The sequence below is a fragment of the Gracilinanus agilis genome, chromosome 6 (genome assembly GCF_016433145.1).
Source record: "Gracilinanus agilis isolate LMUSP501 chromosome 6, AgileGrace, whole genome shotgun sequence".
NCBI classification, from domain to species: domain Eukaryota; kingdom Metazoa; phylum Chordata; class Mammalia; order Didelphimorphia; family Didelphidae; genus Gracilinanus; species Gracilinanus agilis.
Genome location: NC_058135.1, coordinates 116375084 through 116402476, shown reverse-complemented (window position 1 = coordinate 116402476; position 27393 = coordinate 116375084). Strand labels below are relative to the sequence as shown.

General features: G+C 36.3%; 1 pseudogene; it reads left to right on the top strand.

The window, feature by feature from the left end:
* The first annotated feature begins 12434 nt into the window (after positions 1-12434).
* LOC123252334 lies at positions 12435-14575 on the top strand (annotated as a pseudogene).
* Positions 14576-27393: the final 12818 nt, after the last annotated feature.

The window sequence follows — 27393 nt, the reverse complement described above, 5'->3', positions numbered from 1 at the left end:
AGCCACTTGAGGCCTTCAAAGCAGCACAGCTTCTCAAACTCAAAATATATTTCAAAAGGTTCTTGATTTTCATGTTGATGGGGTCCCTGTTGCTTTGGGCAGCTGCTTTCTCACAGGAGATAAACAGAAGAAATTTCCAAAACCCTTTTCCCTATCCCAAATCTGAAGTAGCTAAGATCTTGTTCTTGCTGCCCAGGGCTGTTACTGAATGAGATTCTGTTAGTCTCTGCACGGGGAAGATGAAGAATGATTCTGGGGTCTGCCTCTAGATATTCTTCTAACATAGTATAACCTTTGTACAGCTATTTCTGTGCCCATGGTTTTACCATTCCTTTCCTAATTTTCCTTATGTGGCTGCATGGTACAATGGTTTCTTAATGGTGAAGAAAATAATTAGCTTCTCAGTTTATTCTGAGGCTTCCACTCTTCTCCGTACTTCTGGATTTCATTGGGGGGACCGAAGTCATACAACCTCCCCAAATCCCTCTTTCCCACCCACCCCAAGACCCCAGGAGTTTGTTTGAGCAACTAAGGACCAATGAAATACCTGTTTTTAAAGTATTTTTTAAAAGGACACACTGATCACCTCATGTGGCTTTTAAATATCAGTCAGAAGACTCATTTTAAATTCACTATGTTGAAAAAAGCCCAATGAAAACCAGTCTCCCTATGTGGGGTGGCATTCTGTTGTGGTGAAAACAGCCTTGGACTTGGAGTCCAGAGGGTTGAGTTTGAATTTCTTATTGAGAGAGTGTTGCAGACTGTTCATTCCTACCATACACTTATCCACTGACCTTTTGGTAATGCTCAACTTCAGTTCTTTAACTTTGATTTTCAGTTATACTACAACAGTCACAGAATAGTGGTACAAAAAAGGTGTACCTTTGCTTTTGGGCTGAACATGGGGCTGGTAAAAGAACCTTGCAGTTTCCCAAAGGCAATCCATTTCTCTTCTTCTCTTGTTCAATTCTGGACTCAAAGTCTAAAGCTTTTTACTCTACTGCCATTGTCAGTATCTATGCTATTACTTCCAAATTCCTTCCTGCTTTCCGTTCTCTCCCTTTTCTAATCCATCTTCCATAGAGCTGCCAAAGTGCTATTTCTAAAGCACAGATCTAACTATGTAGCTTCTCTGCTGGAGAAGCTAGATTGGCTCCCAACTGGTGGATAAAATGCAAATACCTGTGTTCAACATTTAAATTCCTATACAGTATCTCCAGGCTGCTTTTTCAGGCTTATATCACAATTCTCTCCTTTACCTTCCATCTCTACAAATCTTCTTGATGATTTCCATACACATCATATCTCCTTCCAAATATTTGTTATGTTCTCCCCCTTTCTTGGAAGGTACCTCTTTTTTCACCCTAGCTTTGAAGAATTCCTACCTTCTATCATGGCTCAATTTAAGTTTTACCTTCTGTTGGATACCTATGCTGATCCCCTCTGGCCTTAGTTGTTAGTTTATCACTTAATAATTATATTTGAATTTATTTGTGGTCAATTGTTTTCCTTGAGTGTAAGCTCCTTGGGGGCAATGACTGTTTTGTTCTTGTCTTTCTACCTTTATTTCCTAGCACACTTCCTGGCATATAGAAGGTAATTAATTAATGCTTGTTGAATAAACATAATGGTCTGAATAGGCATTCTTCATCTACTTGGGGATCCAATTGCCCGGTTTCATAAGCCACCATAAATGTCCCTGTAGTTTATAGGTGAACCTCAATGGTTTTATAGTCTAAACCATTTATTTGAATAGATAATGAAACTAAGACCAAGTATGGTGACTTGACTTAATATAGCACAACTAGTCTGGGTATTGGAGGTAGACTTGGTACACTTGAGTTCTTCTGCCTAATGTCCCTCTTCCATACTCCATACTACATAAGACCCATATCCTAAGCCTTTATTCAGTCATTTCAGTCGTGTCCAATTCTTTGTGACTTCAATGGGGTTTTCTTGGTAAAGATACTGGAGTTGTTTGCCATTTCCTTCTCCAGCTCATTTTACAGATTAGGAACTGTGAGGCAAACTGGATTAAATGACTTGCCCAGGGTCACACAGCTTGCATGTGAGACTAGATTTGAAATCATGAAGATGAATTTTCCCAATTCCAAGCCCAGGGCTCTATCCACTATGCCACCTCCATGACCTTTATTTACTTTGGTATGACATTTTTACTACAAATTTGGAAGTAAAAGCATGATCTGAAAGATAGCAAATGCCACCAAATATTTGCTGAATAAAAATGAATGAGTGAGGTATCTACAAGCAAATATTTATTTCTTTTCTTCCCCCTTTTTAAGCAGTTCCACTGGATTTACATGTATTATTGTTCAAAACCTATTTCCATGTTATTCATATTTGTAGGAGAGTGATCCTACATCAAAACCCTAATCATATCCCTATCGCACTACGTGATTGATAATATGGGCTTTTTTTGCATTTCTGTTTCCACAGTTCTTTCTCTGGATGTGGCTAGTTTTCTTTCTCATAAGTCCTTCAGTCTTGCTCTGGATCCTTGCATTGTTGCTAGTAGAGAAGTCCATTATGTTCGATTGTACCACAATGTATCAGTCTCTGTGTACAATGTTCTCCTGGCTCTGCTCCTTTCACTCTGCATCAATTCTTGGAGGTCTTTCCAGTTCACATGGAACTCCTCCAGTTCATTATTCCTTTCAGCACAATAGTATTCCATCACCAGCATATACCACAATTTGTTCAGCCATTCCCCAATCAATGGGCATCCCCTCATTTTCCAATTTTTTTTGCCACCACAAATGGCACGGCTATAAATATTTTTGTACAAGTCTTTTTCCTTATGATCTCTTTGGGCTATAAACCCAGCAGTGGTATGGCTGGATCAAAGAGCAGGCAATCTTTTAAAGCTCTTTGCACATAGTTCCAAATTGCCCTCCAGAATGGTTGAACCAATTCACAACTCCACCAGTAGTGTATTAGTGTCCCAATTTTGCCACATTCCCTCCAACATCTATCACTTTCCTTTGCTACCATATTGGCCAGTCTGCTAGGTGTAATGTGGTACCTCAGAGTTGTTTTAATTTGCAGCAAATATTTGTTTCTAACAATATTTGTGTCAAGTAAAGACTCACATCCTACCAAGAGAGAAACTGAGGTTGAGAAAGAAGTGACTAGCTCATTGTGATAGAGTAGTTTTTGACTGCACAAATCATCAGAAAACATTAATTAAAAAGAGAGATGCATTCCATTTTAGTTTTAGAGCCAATCAGAGACTCTTTTGATCTAACTCTGTTTCCTTCTTTTTGGTTATTACAATATGCTTAAAATTGCATTCATCACAAAGGCACTGGGACATGAGAAGAGGAAATTACATCTATGCAAACGAATAATAGGAAATGATAATGGGTTTATTAAGAGGAATATTTACTCAGTACTTTAAGAATTTGTGATTTCATCTGTGAAATTCAACTCTATCCACCAACATGATTTGTTTCTTTCCAAAAACTTTCAGAGGCAATGTATTGCAGTAAATAGAGTGCTTGGGTCAAGAAAACCTATGTTTGAGAACCATTTCAAATACTAGCTAAGTTAAAATCTCCACTCTCTCACTTAGTACCTGGGTGACCTTGGTGAAGTTACTTAAATTTCTGAACCTCCTTTTCTTCATATGCAAAAAAGAGGGGTTTTGACTTCACCTTTGACCTCTAAGGTCCTTTCCAGTTCTAAACCAATGATCCAGTGACTTACAAGATGGCCTTTTATTGGGGCCAACAAATTCATCCCCCTGCAATGACCCTGGAGATGAGTGTCTTCAAAATTTTCTGGTTCTTAGACAACAAACAGAATAAATCCCAGGACACTATGGTAAAATGCTATTCTGATGTTTAATAATAGTATTGATTTGACTCTCTCCAAGGCTTTGCCAGCAGAGGGTAAGCTCTGACTAGGGAAATACTTCCAGGATAAGCCTGATGATAATGAGAAGGGATATTTACTGAAAAATTTAGACTCCTCCAGGTACCAAGTATATAGAATTTATTATCTATCCCGAATCCAAGCAGAATGAAGTTTAAAATGTCCCATTCTAAATCACATTTCTCTTAGCTTTAAAGATCTTAAGAAAAAGTGATTATAGCCTTCCTTAGTAATATTCGCACTGCTACACAATTCACTACAATCCAAGGTTCTAAGTGACATAGCTTTTGAGAATGGATGTGATGGAAAAGGGCAGGGGATACTGTATTAACAGAGCAATATATAACATTATTGGAGTCAAGGAGAAAAGAAATGAAGTAAGAAGAGAAATTTGAAATTAGGGAGAGAAGGGAAGTATAAAGAAAACTGGAGGGGGGTTTAGGGAAGACGTTAGCTGAGTAATAGTAAAATCAACTGCATCCTTTCCAGAATCTTGTTGCTGTTATTTATGAACTTCTAGAGAGCCTCATTTTCCCTCTGTAAGTGTAGTAGGCTTAAGTGTTCTTTTCCACTTTAACCTTTCTCTGCTTCAAACACTTGGAATTATTTCTTATATCCCACACAAAAAAAGAGAAAGAATGAAGACAAAGTATTACACAAGAACCTTCCACACTCCAAGTCAATTTTCTGTTTTGGCTTCATATTTCTTAATATCTTAAACTTCCTAATGTCTGTCTCTAGTCTACCTTAACTACACATAGGAGTGGTCATAATTTAGAACTACCTATTCCTCCCTTCCCCATTAATGGGCCCCAGATGCCAGAATTTCTAATTATGGCTTTGAGTGCAAATGTTAAAATGCCAAATTGTACCTCCCTCACAAGATTTACGTGGGGAAGCACTGGATAAATGCAAATGATAGTCTTTATGTATCCAGAGAGTACCATTAGTTTTCATGAAGACAAAGCAAATACATAAAACCTTACAGGTGAAATAGTATAAAGTACTACATTTTATTTTATCCTGGGTATGCTTTTCAGAACAATTTGTTCAGTGTGATTGAACAAACACTGGTTGAATACATACTATGAACAGGCACTTTTAGGGACACAGAGGAGAAATAACAGTTCTTGTCCTCAGGGAACTTAAAATCGAATGGGCAGGATAATGGCATTATGGTATATTTATCATTAACTATAATATGCCCAAAATGAGAAACTCAAAAGAGAGGTCCTACAGAAAAATTATGAGAGCTTTTGGGGCAGAAAGATCACTTCCAGCTGAAGGTTTAGAAGTAGGGAAGGAATCATGGAAGTGGTGGCTCCTGGGTTGGATATTCAAGAAATGGAAATATCTCTCTTTTTTTATAAATGGAAAGTAGTCAGAGACAGAGATAGAGAAAAAGCAAAATGATAAATGGTCTATTGATATGAACAGGCAGTTCTCAAAGAAAGAAACCCAGGCTATGTAGCTACATGAAAAGATGTACCCAAATCACTTATAATTCATATAAATTTAATAATTAACATTATTAAAGAAATGTAAACAAAACCAGTTCTGATAGTCTACCTCCTTCCAATCAGAATGACAAAAATTAAAAAAAAAGGAAAGTGATAAATGCTGGAATGGCTCTGACAAAAAAAGACACATTGATGCATTGTTGGTGGACTTGAGATTGTTGAAATTATTCCCTGAAGTCACTAAATAATGTATGATCTTTGAATCAGCTATACCATGTCTAAGCCCAAAAGAAGTTAAAGAAAAAGGAGAAGGTACTATATGTACAACAAATATTCATAACAGCTTCTTTTTTTGTGCTGCTCTGCCCCCAAATGGGCACCAAGAAGATGCCCATCAACTGAGGGATGTCTGAATACATTGTGGTATATGAATTGATAGAACATTATTTTGCTATAAGAAATGAGAAAAAATGATTTCAAAAACTAATGAAAAGTCTTATATGAACAGATGCAAAATGGAGTGAGCAGACCCAGAACAATGTAAACTATAATGCTGATATAATAAAAGTGAATAATTTTGAGGGCTTTTAAAAACATCCAGAATGGAGTGAGCAGAACTAATAGAATAATAACAGTACCATCAAGTCTAATGACTTTGAAAACTGCAACAAATGTGATCAACACAATAAATCCATGATTTTAGAGAATGGATGATGAAATATACTATCTACCTTCTTACAGAATAGTGATGAATTTAGGGTACAGAATATGATCTTTATATTTTTGTATATAGCCAATAAGGGAATTTGTTTTGCTTAACTATGTACATTGGTACAAGGAATTTCTTTTTCTTTTCTCTTTGGTTAAAAATGGGATGGAGGTAGGAGAGGGAGAAAACAGATTTCATAAAGAAATAAAATTTAAAAATCTACAGATCTTGAATGTTTCTTACACCTTCAGAAAACCCCTAAACCTTTACTTCCATCTTAAAATCAATACTAATGATCAGTTGCAAGGCAGAAGAGTATTTAGGGTTATGTGCCCTGCCCAGGGTCACCTAGCTAGGATTTGAACCCAGTACTTTTCATCTCTAGACCTGGCTCTCTAGCCACTGAGCATCCTAGCTTGTCCCTCATACTCTTTGAAATGTATTTCATTGCATTGCTAGTTTTGCTTAATTGTTTTACTTTAAAAAAAAAAAGAACTCTCATGGTAGTAGTAGTGGTAGTCTGGAAATGTTAGTAATATAAGAACAAAATACATCAACAAAATTTAAATTTAAAAAATTACTTACAAATGACCTACCAAGGTTCGGTGATCCCTAGAGTCTTGTGAATTGCTGATAAAAATCCCCAAACCCAGCTATCTAGCTCGGAGACACTGTGGCCAGCTAGAGGATGTGGGGCTGTGGCTGGAAAGCACAACCATAGCTTCAACATCAGGTGAAGGGAATGGCTGTGAAGTTAGCTCTTGAATAGTTGGTGGCCATTCCTATTGTGGCAATATTCAGTCAAAACATTGTCACTGGGCCCTTAGGCATGTAACACCATATGTCTAGCAGCATCAAGTGAATTTCTCTGTCAAGTGAAAGAATGATTTTAATTAACTTTTTTCATACAATTTCTTCCAAAGCCATAAGAAGACACACACTCAGGGGAATTTTAAATTGCTCAGTAGGCTCTCATCTAAACATTTCCAGATGAATTTCATCTGACTCTAATCACTCCAGTTATTCCAATATCTTGTATGGATTTTACCCACTTTTTGGCTCAAATAGCTCAAGATCTGCTTCTGTCATTTGTAACCTGTATGACCTTGGGCAAATTACATCATAACCAGACCATCATCATCAATATTTTCACCAATATTTAGATAGAGCTTTAAAATCTGTAAAGTGACTAATATACATTGTCTTACATACAAAACAATGCTGTGAGGTAGCTAGTCCAATTATGAACACTTCAGAGTACTCCCTCTCCATGTTATTATTACCATTTCACATTACTACCATTTCCAGATTACTCTGACTTCATTATTATCCTCATTTCACAGCTGAGTTAACTGAGGCATTGAGCATACAGCTAGTACAGAGGCAAGACCTGAATCCAAGTCCAACAATGTATTGCTGACATCATACCACCTCTCACCTATGTGCCTCATTTTCTTTATCGGCAAAATGGGGCAACTAGATGGCCCGAATGACATCTCCAGCTCCATGATTTTTTGAGCTATTTTGCAGACAGCAGTCTTAATCTTAATTGTTCGTTTTGCAAATGCATGCCATTAGTCAGGAGGGGTCAGAGGGAGAGCACACGGGCAGTCGATCCACCACTTTTATTGGAAATAAAACTCAAAGGGCAAACCTTTCTGACAATGGTTCAATTGCATCATCATCATATTCAGAAAGCTATAATTGTTCCTATGCCATTGGGCTCTTTTACTACCACCCTTTTCACGAGAAAATTGATCACTCCTCCCCTCTGAGGGCTAAGAGCAAGAAGAGTTTAATATTGTGCCTTCAGTTTGGTTGAATGACTATTATTCTCTTTATATCTAGCATCTCGTCCTGATTTATTCATAATTCATTATGTAATGCCAAGGATCTTACAGGGTCCATGACAGTTTTAAAATGACACTCCAGCCACTTGTGTAATGATGGGGAAAAGCACTTAGCATTTTTAAAGATTGTCTGATTTGTTCAGTGTTGAATATTTAAATATGCCTGAAGTGTCTTCCCCTGGTTGTGTTGAGGACTGTTAACCTCCCTGGAGTATGACACTGGCTTCTTGCTGCAGCTAGATAATGGGTTTCTTATCTCCTGGCAGTGTAATCACTGGCTTTTCTGTGAACTTATTTCAGAACTCAACCCCGTGGATTGATAATAAAGTTGAGTTAAGATCCCAGACGAAGAGAGAGGTGTCAGCCAGAGAGAAGCAAAGAAGCAAAGAGAGCACTGATCATTACCACTCACGTGTGACCTCTGAATGACTGTCTAGAATTCTGTTTTTGAGGCTGCCCAAGGCTTTGCCAGAGAGTTGATTACTGCCTGATCTTCCCATCATTCCCTTCTTAACAGAGATGGACAGGATTATACCACCTGTCTGTTTTGGGAGGAAACAAGCACACACAGTGCAAGAGAGTATTTAGAGGAAACCAGAACTTTCTAGTTTTGTTGGGAAAAACCAGGCTATGATATAGATCCTCTATGGTGATAATTTAAGAATTTTGGCAGCCACACAATCTCTCCAGGGCCATCATGAGGCCATTTAACTGTCTACAATAATAATGTACAAAGGGTGGCTAGTGGTGCCTCATTCCTATGAGGTGTTTGCAGATAAGGAGTGAGCAATGACAAAAGCTGGAAGATCCAGTTTTGCTTAATAATATAGTTCATCTAAATCATGGGCAGTTATACTCATTTCTGTGTTTTTGTTTAAGAAAAAAAGAGTAAGTGCTGGGGTAGAAGGTGGTAGCAGGACCATTGCACAACATAGTTCTAAGTCTGAGCCATTTCTCCCCTGCTTGATGCTTTCTCAAGGCTTTCATTATCACTGCTGCCTCTCAACTCTATGTTCTCTAGATGTTTTATTTTGAATTCTTGTTCATGCCCTAATTATGTTTTTCTTGGAATATTGCAATAACCTTCTAGTGTAAAGGTTAAATTTCATGGTTGGACTTAATTTATATGAAATAACATGGTAGCCAAAGTTATTATATCTCAAGTCAGAGGTTTATTTACCAAACTAGAGGGGAAACAATAAAGAAGAGAAATGTGAGAGAGGTTAGAGAAAACACCTATACTAGGCTTAAGCCAGGAGGGCTGGTAGTGAGTAACTATGAGGCCTCCTCCAAGATGAAAGCTAGTCTCTTAGGAAAACTAAGAAAGGAGTCAGCTCTTTTCAGTCACCCAACAAAGTAGTCCAGGAGTCAGATTCCAAATTGAAGCCACCATCCAAGCCTCAGTCTCCAGTGAAGTTCCCTCAAAGTTAATCTCTAGGAGACACTCTCCACAAGACTCAACTCACAAGACTGCTGCCAGCCCAAGGATTTCGTGGCTTTTATGGTGGTTTCCTGTCCCTGCCCCTTTTCACAGGGGCCAGTCACAGTATCCAAATTGTCCAGCCCTGCCCAGGGGCAGTGTCTGTGGGATTGACTTCTCTCCTCTAAAGGTGTTAACTCTTCTCCTAGGATTCACACATTTCTGAGTGTGTGAACTCTTAAAAGAATTCAAAAGTTTCTGGCTGTTTGAGTTAGAAAAAAGGGTGGAGCTCTCCAAGTATCTTACTGGCTTCTCACCCAGCACTTAATAGAGTGTGAATTTACTAAGTGGTTTTCAAGCTCCTCCAGTAGTTCAAGTTTGTGTTGATTCGATCAAAAGGTAGACAAAGGCGAGTTAATCCCGTCCTCACAATCTAGTGAGGTACAAAGTAGGGGTACTTAAGTTATTGTTAACCAAAGTTTTAACTCCAACTACACAAAGAGAATAAAGGATTCCTTTTTCACAAATATAAACTCAGAATAGACAAAGAGAACCGGGAATTTCCTTTCACAATCCCCACTGTGATTCTTTGGGAGACTAGTGTCCCCAATGAATCATTTTACATAACTATCTTGTATCTCTAAAGATCTTCTAGCTAAAGGTGCATACAATATTCAATAGTTAGAGATAAGAGGGAAATAAAAGAGACAGAGAGAGCAAACAAATGTTTGCTAGGTGCATTGACAATAAGCCAATTAGGGGGGCAATCCCTGTGGCATACATCCAAAATACTTGTGTTCAACCCCCCAAAGTTCAATCAGTTATACCCCAAAGTTCATGCTGGATCTTCTGATGATGTGGAGGTTTTCTTTGGGCATCTTCGTGGTGCCTTATTAAAACAATTCATCTTCTTGATTCAAAGAATTATTGAACTCTCTTTCCTGAAATGTTTCTTTCTCAAAAGATTTTTTAGTTTTATGGCAATTAAGCAATCCCTATGGTAATTTTACACCAGCCAAACACTCTGCCAGGCTTTAATTAATCTCCTATTTAATTAATTATATTAATTGCTTTCAGATTAATCTTCTTAAAGTGCATCTCTGATCACATAATTACACTGTAGCTCCCCATTATCTCAGAAAAATCAGCCTGGCATTCAAGGTTTTTCACAATCTACCTTCAATCTCCTTTTCTAGCCTTATCTTGTGCTGCTTCTCCATACCACTCTGTACTTCAGAGAGTTTTTGTCATGTCATCTATCCCAAATACATCTTGTACTCTCCTTCCTCTATATCTTTGCACCTACCACTTCTGACACTTGGATTTCCCTTCCCTCTTTCTGACTTGCTGAAATCCCAGTCTTTCAAGATGAAAAAGTTACTTTCTTTGTGAAACCTTCCTTGATTAATCATGGGTGATCTCTTACTCATACAGACTAATTTATATTTGTTCTAATTCTGATATTTTAATTTGTATTGTGTAGAAATAGTATCGCATAGTGGAGACACTGCAGGACTTGTATATGGGAAGACCTGAATTCAAATCCTGCTTCTGACACTAGTTGTAAGATGCTGGGAAAGTCCCTTATCTTCTAAGTCACCAACAAGTTGTGATTTGCAATAATGAAGGATGTTCCTACATTTGGATTTTCCTACCATGATTGAGTTGTAGACGTTTTGCATTTCATGATTGTAATAGAAATTATAATCATGAGCGTGTCAGACTTATCCCTACTTGACTGTAAATTCCTTGAGTACAGGGATAGTTCCTTATTCATCTTTGTAGACTGAGAAATGATAATGCTTGGAACAGAATAGGTACGTAATCAGTGCTCATTAAAGAAATGGATGAGTGAATGAATGAATGAATTTCCTGTACTATTTAAGAATGAAAAAAGACTGAAGTGCTTAGGAGAATTTCATAGGGGTAACATTGCAGTGAATTTAAGGCAATGACTTTTCCCTTATCCCTTTATCAGTTCTGTTATATTCTTAAAGCATTTTTTATATCCTACTCAATAACCCATAGTTTACCATGTTACATAAAATCTAGGCTTTCTTGTCTGGCTTTCAAGATCTTCCATTAATTAACTCACACTCTATCTTATTAGCTTTAACTCTCCCTAAAACATGACTTTCTTTAGGCTAATCTCAACATAGGCCACCATGGCTATACTTATTCCCAATTCTTGCCATTGATCATGATATCCCTGGCAAAATAAATCATTTCTCCTTTTCTATCTTTCAAATTAAATCCTTCTCATCTCTTAATACTTGTATCAATACCTAGTAACTCCTCATTGATGCCTTCTCTGGTAACCATTCTAGCCCATTCTCAGTTTCTGTGTTTGTCACTTAATTATCTTTTATAGCATTTCACATGCTTTACATGTGCTACTTTTGTCTTCCCATTTAGTTTGTAAGCTCTATTAAAGAAACATCTGTATCCCTCATAACTTTCAATACAGACCAGGGTACATAATAGGTACTTTGTAAGTCTTTGTTGATTAAAGAGAGGTCAGATATTGAATATTTTACATTTAAGGTCTTAGATCAGGGATGAGCTCAAGACTCAGTGCTCATTCTGACAACTGTATCTGATACAGAATGCCTCTCTTCTCTGTTTCCTTGATTTTCATCACGTTTTTCAGGAGGAGACGACATTGTGACTCATTTATAATTTAGACAGTATGAACACTTTGTTCAGTGGAATTACACAAAATTAAGAAACTGTCACCTGCAATTCAATCAAAACTACAATGGCAAAGCCCATGGTATATATACCTTTTGTAAAACATGACATTGTAGGGAATTAACTTGTTTGAGGAGATACTCTCTTTACTTTCACAATGAGATTCACCTAAGCAATAAATGGAAAAGCCATGAAACAGCTGGGAAATTATTTTGATGTTTGGGGGATGTTAAGGGAAGCTAATAAAACTTTATTTTTCATTGTGCATGAAACAATGTTCAATGAACCAACATGCAAAAAATTTAAGGAATATTTGGTAAGTTTTAAAATTAAAGGGTGGTACATTCAGCACAGCAGCAGCCCTTCTTTCTCCACAGCAGTCATCTACGACCTCTGACGCCTTAGCAAACATGTTGAATGGACCTGTAGTTGGTACTGATCTTGGCACCACTTACTCCTGTGTAGGAGTCTTCCAACATGGGAAAGTGGAGATCAACTCAGGAAACAGGACCATCCCCAGCTACGTTGCCTTCATTGACACAGAATGTTTTATCTGTGATGCTGTATAGGATCAAGTTGCAATGAACCCCACCAACATGGTCTTTGATGCCAAATGTCTGATTGGTTGTAGATTTGATGATGCAGTTGTACAGTCAAACATGAAATATTGGCCTTTCAAGGTGGTGAATGATGCAGGCAGGCTTAAGGTCCAAGTAGAGTAAAGAAGGGGAGACCAAAAGTTTCTCTCCCGAAGAAGTATCATTTATGGTCTGGACCAAGATGAAAGAAATTGCTGAAGCTTACTTTGGGAAGACTGTCACAAATGGTGTTGTCACAGAACCAGCCTACTTCAATGATTCCCAATGACAGGCCACCAAAAATTCCAGAACCCTCATCGCTGGTCTCAATATGCTCTGAATCATCAATGAGCCAACTGCTACTATTTATTGCTGATGGCTTTGACAAAAAAGTTGGTGCCAAGAGAAATGTGTTTATCTTTGACCTTGGAGGTGGCACCTTTGATGTCTCCATCCTTACCATTGAGGATGGCATCTCTGAAGTCAAGTCTACAGCTGGGGATCCCCACTTGGGTGGTGAGGACTTTGATAACCACATGGTCAATTATTTCATTGCTGAGTTCAAGCGAAAGCACAAGAAGGACATCAGTGAGAACAAGAGGGCTGTTTGCCATCTGTGTACCACTTGTGAATGTGCAAAGTGAACCTTCTCTTCCAGTACACAGGCCAGTATTAAGATTGATTCCCTTTATGACGATATTGACTTCTATACCTCTATCATCCGGGCTCATTTTGAAGAGTTGAAGCTCACATCTTCCATGGCACACTGGACCCCATGGAAAAGGCCCTAAGAAATGCCAAGCTAGAAAAATCACAGATTCATGACATTGTCTTGGTGGGTGATTGCACTCGAATCCCCCAAATCCAGAAGCTTCTGCAGGACTTCTTCAATGGCAAGGAGCTCAAAAAGAGTATCAATCCTAATGAGGCTGTTGCCTATGGAGCAGCTGTCCAGGCTGCCATCTTGTCTGGAGATAAATATGAGAATGTGCAGGACTTATTGCTATTAGATGTCACTCCACTTTCTTTTGGAATTGAAACTTCTGGTGGAGTCATGACAGTTCTGATCAAACATAATACCACCATTCCCACCAAGCAGACTCTTGCTAGCTGGGTGATGCTATATATATCCCCAACAGCCTCAGTTTCATTATCTACAAAATGGCAATGATATACTTCTTATACTTAGGGCTCTAGTGAGGGAAATGATTTTTAAATCTTAAAGCAATATATAAATGTGAGTTTTTAGTGATAATAAATTCTTGCTTGTAACATTTCAGAAATATTCTCTTGCAGGTCCCTGATAGATGACCTTTAGGAATGGGAATTGGGAGGTATCTTAATTACATGACAAATTCTGCAAATAAGATCATTTTGAAGCTCTTTTTTTAAGAGGATGAAGGGAAGATTACTATAAGAGTACTTTTGTTTGCTTTGAGAGAATGACAATCTTTAAAGAAAAAGTGGTGCATATAAAATGTTGAGAATTATAGTATGTGCCTTTGCCTGGGTGTCTGTTGCTTTTTGGGGAAATTGTGTCTGTTGCTTTTTGGGGAAGAAATATGCTCCTAAATGATATTCACTAAATTGGAAGATATTTCCCTACTCTATTACCTAGAATGAATAAATATATACTACCACAGCATTTCCTCCTAAGAGGATTAAGAATTTTATAGAAATAATTCAGAGACAGACAAATATTTCTAGCTGACCTACACAGAAAGAAGACTGAAGAAAATTCTAAATTAATATTACAATGAGATTTCTAAGGAGTTAATATATGGTAAATTACTTAACAATGAAACTCCTGCAACCTTTCCTGCTCTTTCCACATCACATACACCTGTTTGATGACAACCTTTGTGCCTTTTGTTTGACAGGACCAAAGACAGATGACAGATACTGACATATATTGGCAGCTGTGTAGCTATCTGGTTCAGCTGGCTGTCAGCTTTTATTTATCCATGTCTTGAAACAAGCTCCCCTTGGGAATAAAATTAATATTATCTAAGATTTCTCAAGATTCAAGCAGAGGAGAAAAAGACAGGGATGATAAGCCCTTTAGAAAAAATATATAATGGCTAGAATTGTTATTAGAGAAGCAGTCAGTACCATGGCTAGAGGTAATGGCTACTTGATTAGTATCAAAGTTGAGACAGCATCATCAAGCCTGGAGTAGTTCAGAGAATCAACACTTACATCATTCCAAAGCTTGGTAACCACTGAGAGAGGACCTATAATTTCACTGGTATAGGGGACTCCCAATGAAGAAACTACCTCTACCAATAAAGAATAATATCTTCTCTGCAACTTATAGTCTTAGGGAATTGACTGGAAACAGCTTTTAAGATGTGTCAAAAGTGGGACTTGATCCCAGATTTTTCTAACTTCTTAACTCACTACTATACCTTAGTTGTTGGGGATACTATCACCCAGCTTATTTAAGGAAGGGGAACAGTTATTGGTAGTTGATATCAGATTCTACTGTTAAACTTTTGTGTATTTGGCTTATTTCTTTTGTTTACTCAGTAAAAGTCAGACCCAAAGAGGTAAGACCTCTTGGTGCAGTAATATTGTCTTGAATTATGAAGGAGAAATAAATGGTTATGCTTATGTTCTTTCTTGGGATACTGGCTGGCAGTTGGGGCATCCACACAGTTCCTTTTCCTCTTTCTTTGATCTATTTGTGGTATCTCTCAATCCAAAAATATACAAAGTATAGAGTTCTGGGGACATAGTTCCAAATTGCTTCATAAGTTGTATTCTTAACCAAATAAAAGATAGAGGCAATAACAGAAGATAAAATGGCTAACTTATTAAATGAAACTGAAAAACTTTTACACACAAAATTAATGTATCTAGGACAAGAAGGAAAAGATTCAAGTAGGTGAAAATTTTTCATTTCAAATTTATCTGATAAGTGTTTGATATCCATGATATATAAATGATGTACACACATATGCACATTTGGTATAAAGGTATACATATATTCTCCAATAGATAAGTGGTCAAAGAATACAAATAAAGCAATAATGTAGGACAATCAACTGTGAGTGATGTAAATATTATTGATAAGGTAAGAATCCAAGACATTTGTGACAAAAAAGGATATCCACTACCATTGAAGGAATAGATGAAGTCCAAACAGGGGCAGCTGGGTAGCTCAGTGGATTGAGAACCATGTTTAGAGATGGGAGGTCCTGGGTTCAAATCTGGCCTCAGACACTTCCTAGCTGTGTGACCCTGGGCAAGTCACTTGGTCCCCATTGCCTAGCCCTTACTGCTCTTCTGCCTTGGAACCAATACATGGTATTGATTCCAAGATGTAAGGGTTTAAAAAAAACAAATCAGACAATTTTCATTTTAATTCCTCCATGAATTTTTTCTAGTGTAAGCAATTTGTGTCTTATTTTAAAACATGATAAACATGGAAATATGTGTTATATGCTAATATATGCATGACCTATATCATATTATCTGCCTTATTAGAGAGAGGGGAGGAGAAAAACAAGAATTAGACATAATTTTTGTCTATAACGAATATGAAAATTTATTTCTATTGTGTAAGTATATTTATTATAATTTATTACATATTTATAAAAAATCATATGTATTATATTATTATGTTACATATTATGTTATATATCAAAAATGGTAAAAAAAAGAGAAATTCAAATCAAAAGAATTCTAAGATTTTTCTTCACAATCTGAAATTTGACAAACTAACAGAAGGTGGGCCTGGGCGATACTGGAACGGTTTTTTAGACAGCTAAGCACCTGTTGTTAGAGCTGTGGAACATCACATTTTGTAAAGCAGTTGAAAATTATGCAAATAAAGTGATCGAATGCTCATATCCTTTCACTCACTGATTCTACTATTAGACTTAGACTACAAGGAAGCCACAGATAAGAAATTCTACTTAAATAACAAACTATTTATGGCAGGACATTTTCTGGCAAAGGAGAATCGGAAGATACCATTGATTGGGAAATGGCTAAACAAATTATTTTTTGCTGTTTGTTGTAATGTGGCTATTAGAATGTGAAGAGATCCCAAATTATTGCTTAGGTGTAGTAGTTTTTGAATGTAACAGAATATTATTGTGCTGTAAGAAATAACTAATTTGATGAATTCAGTGAAATATGGAAGAACCTACATGAGCTAATGCAGAGTGAAGTAAACACAGTTAAGCAAGCAATATACACAATATTTAGAACAATATAAATTATAAAGGACCACCACCAAAAATCAAAAGTTATGTTCAAAATTCTATGTTAAATTATATATTAAAATTATAAGGAATAAGCATGTTTCAGAAGAGGAGATATGAGAAGAAAGTCCAACCCCACTCTTTTGAAATGTACAAATATTGCACATTGTGCATATTTTTATACTTTTTCTCTTAAAAAAAACCCAAAACACCTTACCTTTTGTCTTAGATTCTAAGAAGGTCTGGGTAATTAGGGTAAAGACTTATCCAGGGTCATAGAGCTAGGAATTGTCTGAGGACAGATTTGAATGTGGGTCATCTCAACTTTAGTTCTGGCATTTTATCTACTGTTCCACCTAGCTGCCCTACAATTTTTTCATTGTGTTGAAAAGTTCTGTTGATATTTCTTCCTCTTCTTCTTTTTCTTTCTCTTCCTCTTCCTCTTCTTCTTTCCCCCCTTCTCCTCCTCTCTCTTTTTCTTCTCCTTCCTCCCTCCTTCTCTTTAAAAATGCTATTTTTAAATGGGATAGCTCTGTGGGAAAGGTAGGCAGGAGGTACTGAGGAAAATTATGGTTGTGTTTTAAAAAGACATTAATTAAAGTTTAATTTTTAAAATAGCCATATAGGCTTCTGGGATGAATGAAGAGGGAAGGAACAGCCTCACTGTAAAAGTAACAATAAAAATCAAGTTATTTTGATAAAAAATAATGGAGGAATCATATAAAACTTTATAAGACACTTCCTGATAAATTTGTACTTCTAATAATAATAAATTTTAAATTTCATTTTTCTCATATACATCTAAAAATCTAAAAACAATTTTAACATTCATTTTTAATAATTTTTGAATTCCAAATTCCCTCCTCTTCCTTTCCTCCCCCTCACTGAGAAGGCAAATACTTTGATATGGATTATACAAATGCAATATTGAAAAATATATTTTTATATTAGCCAGATTGCAAAAGAGAACATAGAATTCTCCACCCCACCTCCGCAAAAAAAAAGAAAAGAAAAAAGAAAAACCTCCAAGAAAAATAAAGCTTTAAAAAACTATGCTTCAATCCGCATTCAGATTCTGTCAGCTCTTTCTCTGGAGGTGGATAGCTTTTTTTCATCATAAGTCCTTTGGAATTGTGTGTCACTGAATTGCTGAGAGGAGCTAAGTCATTCACAGTTGATCATCATACAGTATTGCTGTTACTGTGTACAATGACTTCCTGTGAACTCATTTTCAAAAGGACATGAACAAAAGATGGTAAAAAATGCGAGGAACTATTTTCTTTTTAGACAGTTCCTTGTGTGATATATCAAACACATAGTATATCTTTAATTTGCTAAGGCAGTTGACACACTGTAACATGATATTCTTGTATTCAAGAAAGCAACATGTTCTGAATGATAGCATAATTGGGTGATTAAATAGCTGATTGAACAACTTTCTAAAAGATTAATGAATTAATTTTGAATTGGAGAAGAAATCTATAGTAGCCTGTGAGAGTTTGATGGTTGGCGCTGACCTGTTCAGTATCAAAAACAAAAAACCCTAGCATGAGGATATATTAATGGATAGCATTTGCCTAGTGCTTTAAAGTTTACAAAATACTTTAAAAATATTATCTCATTTTATCCTCACAGTAACTCTGTAAGGTAGGTGCTATTATTAACCCCATTTTACTATTGAGGGCAATGAGCCAGGTTGTAGATTTAAAAAATTAATATTCAATATTCAATATTATATTTTATAAAGTTTCATTAATAATAAATGAACATATAAAAACTGGAGATCTATAAGGTCCAGAATTCTATCCAGCGTGCCACCTAACATCCATGACACAGAGCTGGGAAAAAAAGTATGAGATGGAATGATAGAATAAAAGTAAAAAAAAAAAGTCTAAACAGACTGGAAAGATGGAATAAAAACGTACAATATATAACTTTATAGGAAAAGGTAGGGAGTCCTCTGTTCAGGTTTGCAGTAAATCAACTGAACAAGTTAAGGATGGCACTGAGCAGATTTGCCTTGACCATCAGTTTATATGAAATGGACATGGGCATGGACATACCATTAACTTCCGGAAAACTCAGCAGGAAACTCCAGCTCATATAGCAGCCCAAAGAGCAAATGCAAACTTGGGCTGAGTGAATAGAAACATATAAACAAATTCAAGAAAAGCGTGAATACTTCCATTGTGCACTTTTCTTGTCAGACCTCCTCTCTCCGGGGGCATGTGTGCTGCTTGTCTTCTTCCTTTCCCCCCTCCCATTTATATCTCTCTACTTTTTTCTCTTTCTCTCCCTGCTGGCTGGATGCTGAAGGTGGGCAGATGGCAGCCAACCTGCTCCACTAGAGGACCAGGCTGGCCCAGCCCTTGGCTGCTGATCCAGAACTCTGGGGTTATAATAGAGGAGCAATTCCTGACCTTCCAGCTTTCCCCTTTCTGCCAGGCTTCAACTAAGATACTGGAGATCTGAAAGATTCTGTGCTCTAGACTAGGGTAAAAGTACAAAGAAGAAATTGCCACTTGCAAAGGAATTTACATTTCAGTGGAGTCAAGAAGTACTATCCCTCTCAATGGACTGGTATCATTCTATGGTTCTTTCTAACTTCACATTTCCTCTTCTGTCTATAAAAAAATAAAACTTCCTGCTCCAAAAGAACAAACACACACACATTCACAACAAAACACGTGTACTCTTTTCTAGTCAGACTACAGCTAGAACAATTCTTGATTCCATTTGAAAAGTGACAAAATGAAATGCATTAGGAATAGGACAACCAAGAAAAGGAATTTGGCACCTTTGCCATTTGAAAAATCAATGAAGGAACTAGTGCTATTTATTCAGGCAAAAAGATGAAGCGGGAGCATCATATGATGCAAATGTTCCAAGTACTAGCCTGTGGAAGAATATCACATTCTGAGTTGAACAAGAAAGAAGATACAGAACCACTTGGGGGAAATTACAGGGTGTCAGTGATAAACTCAACATAAAAAAAAGACCTTGCTTTTTTATGAATAAAATTTCCTTGCCATCTATTGTTTTTATATTATAATATTTAAAGATACTACATAGTCAGAAGTTATGAAAAACTTACAGAATAGATAAATCTTAGATAAAGCTCCTTCATCAGACAGAAGAGGATAGAAACTTAAAACACATTACCTCCTTCAGCAGATCTGGAATCACAAACACATCAGCAGCCTTCAGTCGATGCTCTAGTCATACCCCTTCTTAGGGGTCTGAATAGCCTGAGGCAGATTGGCTCTTCTGCCAGCTGTCTTAATACCCCAATTTTAGTTCTTATTCAAAATGTGCACCTTAAACTGTCTCTTCCATTACCCCATCAGTTCTAATCTTGTCAAATTGCTTTCAATTGTCTTTCTCTCCCCCTATCTCTGAAAAATTTCTCTTCAGATGAGAAGAAATACTACTGCTTTTCTGATACTGTGATAATATCCCCTGGAATTCATACAACTAGATCTTCTGCCCTTGTTTACAGAGATTCTGTATTTATTATTTACCTGCTAACATTGAAACATATTTGAGCTTCCATGGCTGAGGATATATTTAAATGCATACAAATATATACATATATACTGTACACATATATGCATATACAGGTAAAACAATTATTTTACATATTGTATTACATAAATAGCACAAATAATATTATATATAATTGTTTGTATTTGTATTTACATTTTGTTTGGTAGTTTGATTTCCAGAGATTATCTTTCTGTCTCTTCCTCTTGGTTTTGTTAAAATTAAACAAACATTCTTTTCTATTGATTTATTTTATTTCTTCTACTTTAGTGAATCTATAGTTGCAGTTTGTTTGTTGATTCTCTGGAGTCTTCTAAGTAAACAATCATCTCATCCACATATAGAGATACATTTATTTTAATTTCACCTATAATTATTCCCTTACTTTATGCTGATAAAATCACAGTCCAGACCAAACAATTCTATAGTTCACATTTCTGTATAGTTCTTTGCCAAGTAATAATTTATTTTATTTTAACCATACTCTCAAAATAAAAAAAGAAATGATTCTCAAATTTGTATTCCATTTTTGTTTATATCCTAGTCTAATTTTCTCCAAATCATTCCAGTTTTAGTATATATGCTGCTAGAAAAGCTCTATCTGCATAATTTTGTGCATATCCCCATATATTTTAGGGGTTTATATTTTTAAGGACAATAGAAAATAAACTTGGGTATGTTTTATCAATGAAAAATTGACTGGTAGAGCTATTTTTTGAAAACCTTTTGTATAATGACTGAGTTAGGTTTGCCTAATTTCTACTTGTCATTTTATAGGTTGTATGAAGGACAACTTCTCATAGATATCCTATTAGTCCCAAGCAATGAATGCGGTTTTTAACCTGGAGGGCAGATCAGTAACAGAAATGTCAAATGTCCTCTTTATTCCAATTCATTGAACTTAGCAATAGCAGCTGTTTGGGTGAAAGGGTTCAGAATGATGGCTCACTTCAAATTCTAGTAGAATAAGGGACTGAAAGAAACAACATACTTTTTATAAAGAGAAAGGTTCAACCTTTGACAATACTTGATGTACTTCTTGAAATAGTAAGAGGAAAAAGGATTTACTTTTGCTTTTAAGTGGAAATGACAGTGTAGGGGTGGGAGTAGTGGTATTTTCCATTGCGTCACTCCAGATATTTGGCAGATATCTTCAAGTCAACATCTGAAGTGGAATTTTGAAGACTTAAGAGAAAGTGTTCCAGAAAACTTTCTTAGCTGTGGAATTTAGGTACTAAATGCACTAATGAAACATCTGTTTAGCTTTTGAAGGTTTAGTTTTTTAGATGTTTAGCTTTTATTTTGATATGAGAAATAAATGGAGACTCAGAATAATTTTCAAGAATTGCTTTTAAAATATAGCGTCAAGCTTCTAGACTAAATAATGTTATTTTAATCTTTAGATAATTGAAGAGGGAGAAAAAAATCCCATAATTCTACTACCTCCCTTCTTGACTTTTTCTTTTTGGTCCTAGATAGCCACAAAGGCCAGATCCTACTTATACCAGAAATGAGAAAGAGAATGGCATAGAGGAGGCTAGCCTTGGAGTTAGAAAGACCACAATTACAGTTAAAATCTTGCATCTGACCCAAACTGGCTATATGACCTGAGGTAAGTCTTTTAATTTCACAGTGCCCTAAACACTTCTCTGAGGCTGATGAGTTAATGATTCATATTACTGGAGGAACTTTCCACACTGGAAGTTAACACATGAAATCACAAGTCTCGACAAAAAAAATCATTTTAATGACATGAGAACTGGGCATGGACAATATAAGAATTTATTGTGTTTGAATATGTGTATTTGATAGGAGGCTAAATCAGAGTGAGAGGGAGAGATAAAAATGCTTGTTAATTAAAAATTAAGTTAAATGAAAGAGAAGTAAAGAGAGTTAACCATTTTTGTCTTTCATTCATTCTGAACCATTGTGATATAATAAAAAGACATCACTAGACTTGGAATAGACTGCCATAAATTAGCTCAGTGACTTAATCAAGCCACAGGATTATACATTATATTTGGAAGGATCTACAAAATGAGAGGACCAGCAATTCCTAAAGATCCTTTTTGTTTGAATGGCCTTTGATTATTAAGTGATTTTTTAGTTCTGATCATGTGAGATATACAAAGAATCATGCAATTTGGTTCCCAAATTTAAAAGAATTCATACTCTATCTGGGAAGCTAGGTCTGAAACAAAACAACGGCACCAGAGCAATCCCAAAACAATGTTTAGTTGAATACTGAATAAGTCACAAGGGCAAAACAATTGCAGTCATATTTTGTCTTGACAACTTGGGAGACCTACCAAGAAAGGTTTCCAGGATGCCGAGGGGTTTGGAGAACATGCCATAACAGATCATAGGTTCATTTAAATGAAATGGGGATGTTTATACTGGAGGAGAGAAGAGTGGGGGAGAAAAGACATGATTATTATTTTTAAGCCTTTGAAAGTCTGGCACATGGGAGAGGAACTTGCTTTGCTTTGTTTGGCACTAGAGGGCAGAACTAGAATCAATGGATAGAATAATAATAATGATAACAATAACAAGTAGAATTTATAAAGCTCTTTAAGATTTGCAAAACATTTTACAATTTTACAGCTAATAAATGTCTGGATTTGATTGTTGGATCTCTTTGACTCTAGGTCCAGTTTTCCACTCACTACACCACCTAGCGGCCACCAGCAGAAGAAAGCTTGTTGTTTTTTTTTTTTTTTAAAACAAAATTTTCGCTCTGCTGAGGGACTTATGGAAAAGATGCTACCCACATTCAGAGGAAGAAGTACAGGAGCGGAAACACAGAAGAAAAACAACTGTTTGAACACATGGGTTGAGGCGGACATGATTGGGGATGTAGACTCGAAACTACCACACCAATGCAACTATTGATAATATGTAAATAAGTCTTGATCAATGACACATGTTAAAACCAGTGGAAATGTGCATCGGCCATGGGGGGGAAACTGGGGAGGGGGTTGAAGGGGAAAGTAAGAGCATAAATTATGTAACCATGTTAACTTTTCAAAAAATAAATATTAATAAATGTTTAAAAAAATAAAAAATAAAAACAAAACTTCCTAAATTTAAGCTGTCTAAAAGTGAAGCGGCACACACACATGCACATTATTTATCCATTTATCCTCTATCCATCATCTATCCATCTCTCATCTCTCATCATCTCTCCTCTCTCCTCTTCCCATCTCCTATCATCTATCATCTCCATCCATCTCTCTCTCTCTCTCTCTCTCTCTCTCTCTCTCTCTCTCTCTCTATATATATATATATATATATATATATATATATACTTACATACATATATATACACATACACATTATTTCTCCATCTCTCCTCTATCCATCATCTCTCCATCTCTCATCTCTCATCATCTATCCTCTCTCTCTCTCTCTCTGTATATGTATGTATATATATATACACACACACACAACACACACATACACATTATCTCTCCATCTATCCTCTATCCATCATCTATCCATCTCTCATATCTCATCATCTATCTTCTCTCTCTCTCTCTCTCTTTTTCTCTCTCTCTCTGTCTTTATATATATATATATATATATATATATATATATATATATACATATGTGTGTGTGTGTGTGTGTGTGGTCTTAATCTTAAGGTTTTTTATGTTTTTATTTTTTATTTTTTAATATTTTTTATCCAAACTACATCCCCAATCATGTCTGCCTCAACCTATGTGTTCAAACAGTTGTTTTTCTTCTGTGTTTCCACTCCCACAGTTCTTCCTCTGAATGTGGGTAGCATTCTTTTCTTAATCTTAAGGTTTGAAGAGTACTTGTGTAGGAATTTTGAATAGAGAATTCATGTTTATTAGATTAGCTGGACTCTGAGGCTTCTTCTAGTTCTAGGGTTCCATAATTCTATTTGATCACTCACTGTCATATCAAGATCACTGTCCTCTGCCAAGTTGTATGGTCTTATACAAGCCATATTTCCAACTTTTCTTTATCCATAAAATGAGGAGGTTTAGTTGATTTTTCCCTTCCAGTCCAAGGATTCTCTGATTCCATATTCCCTTGTGAGTAGGAAAATGGGGGCATGAGGATGTATTCTGCCCTAAAGTATTGTTTATCTGGTAAAAAAAGCACAATGGAAGGTTCTGAGGCTTGGGGCTTGAGTCCCACACAGCTCATTTGGCTTAGCCATGATAAAACATTTGGAGTGAAAGCATGTGACTTTCCATTTGGCTAACCTCAAAGCCTTCTGGAAATAACAAAAGCCCAAGCATTAGCTACATATATATGGTGGGTCAGCACCACCATGGCCCTATCTGAAGGTCTATAAGTTACTGCTATTAGGATTGAGATAGAAATGTGTTGGGGTGTCCACTCAAATTATGTTTTCAAAGAAGAACCTGTTGAATGATCTAACCTTTAAGTGGGAAAGTAGAGAGACTAGTGAGAGTTTTAAAAAAAAGCAGTTAGGTACACATAATTAAAGGGTTAAAATTAGGCTTCTGGGGGAAGTTTAAAGGAATTGTGATTTGAACCTAGAGAGGAAAAGGATCATTATGTATTTGATGATTATCATAGATATATATCATGGGGTATTAAAAAGGAGTACTGGGTTTGGCATCAGAAAATGACCTGGGCTTGAATACCAGTTCTAAAATTTACTGACTGTGTGACCCTGGGCAAGTCACCCTCCCTCCTCTATCTCTTTAACTCAGTTTCCTAATCTGTGAAATGAGAGAAATAATGCTTGTACTTCCTACATTGGCAGGTTGTTGGAAAGAAAATTATTTTTAAGCATTAAAGTGCTCTGTGTGTGACTTACTAAGTTTTTGAAAGATTAATAAATTGATAACTGAGACTCTTCCCTCCATTTTTTCTTCCACATTTAGTCTAATTTACTCATTCTGAATTTCTTTTTCTAAGTGGAAGCCACTGTAGTTTCTTAATATTGTCCCATCCACTTAAGCAACACATCCATGGGCCAACAGAAACTTCTGGTTGGACATCTTGTACTTGTCTTCAATCACTTTTCTACTTCCAAGGCGATGAATCATGAAAATTGTTGAGATCCTTTTCCCCAGTGGCTATATCCTGAAGGACATGCGTTGTTATAATAATTATAATTTCTAAAAATAATCATACATAGAAATATTGATACCATAACATCCTACCACCCAATTGAGCAAAGAAACTACACCTAAATTATGTCTACTGAAGGGTAAGCCAATGTCCTAGAACAGCTTTCAATGTTTTCTTTCCTCCTGTAGACCCAGGCACACTAAAATAGTTTGAGGAATTTGTTAGAGGTTCAGACTTCATTTATTTGGAGGTCACTTTATTCCAAGTTCTGGCAATGACAAAACACATTTCATCCTAATTTCAGAATATCATTCTCTTGTGTACAATTTGGAAACTTTTATTATATAAACCACTTTGGATTTAACTTAATAGTTAAGGCATGTCAATTACCATAGAGGAAATAGAAGGTCACATTCATTTCTCAGGAATCTAATGGGAAGAATACTGGAATTGGAGTCAGAGGACCTGAGTTCTGCTCCTGACTGTGATTTTTACCATATGACCTTGAACAAATTTCTACCCTTCGAGCCTTGGTTTTTCTCCACATATTCCTGAATTTTCTTGTCTCATTTAAAAAAACAAAACAAACAACTGATTAGTTCTGAATTTTCTGGGGGAAAAGCTGCTTCTGTGGGTGAAGTCGCAAAACCATTTCCTGCCACAAAATGTAAAATGGGGAGGAAGCCATTGTTAAACAGGTTTCTCTATATTCAGGAGCAAAGTACTTTTGTAGGCAGCTTCGAACTGCACATGTTGGTGGAAAAGAAAGCAGATCATTTTAGAGCCTTTTGACATAAAGTGGGGCCTCACGTTTGGAAAAGAGCTTCATGCTTTTCTAAAACTGAAAAGAGCCTAATGCTTCTGTGAATGACATAATTAAAAAGAAGCTTCCATAAATGACTTAATCTGGGCCATTGCTGAAAGAAGTTCAGAAAGAAGAATTCATTCAGAAGGACTGTGTGGTAGGGAATAAGGAGGAAGATTTTTTAAAAAGAGGAATCTCAGCATTAGAGATGGAGATTTGGGCAACCACAGATGGAAGAGCAGCTGAGTCAAATCTGGCTCAACCAGTCCTTTCTGGAAATATGGGGCAAGTGCCTGAAAGGAAAATTGGGTTCTGGTTGAAAAATAGAAAGTGAGAGTTAGGGGGTTGTTTATTATAGAAATTAGTAAAGATCAAAGAAGATTGTTTTTGACAGCATTGTATAATAAAAGCATATGAGAAAAAAAGCATATGGGTTTTAATCCAAAAGACCTGGGTTCTAATTTCTCTCTCCATTCAAAGTAATAAACAGAGAGTAAAAGACAGGACTGTCCTGAGTTCAACTTGAACTGACTCACCAGCACCAATTGTTAAATTTTCAGTGTAAATATTTATACCTCAGAAATTGGTAAGCACCATAAATAAGGGCTTGATTTATTGTCTTTTTGCCTTTGAGACTAGATAAAGCGATTGAGTAAATGTTAATAAAGCAAATTAAGTTTTAAAAGTGTATTGGGTAGAACAGCTAGGTGACTCAGTAGATTGAGCACCAGGCCTAGAGATCAGAGGTTCTGGATTCAAATTTGGTTTCAAACACTTCCTAGCTGTGTGACCCTGGGCAAGTCACTTGACCACCACTGTTCTTCTCTCTTGGGACTAATTCACAATATTGATGCTCAGGTGGATGGTAAGGGTTTTAAAAAAAGTGTATTAGGTTCATACATTCCCCTTCCCTCAGAGCTGGTTGTTAAACATTTACCTATACTCTTCTGAAGAGGCAGAAGAGACCATGATGTTGGAAACAAAATTTGGATGTCTCAAAAAAATCTTTGGGCAAATTTGAGCTTTAACAGAAGTTAAACTTTAAGAATTTAAAGCTAACCTAAGATTTTGAGGCTCTATGTGTATGTGTGTGTGTATGCATCTTATATATAATGTATAAATATGTAATATTTAATATAATATATGATATACT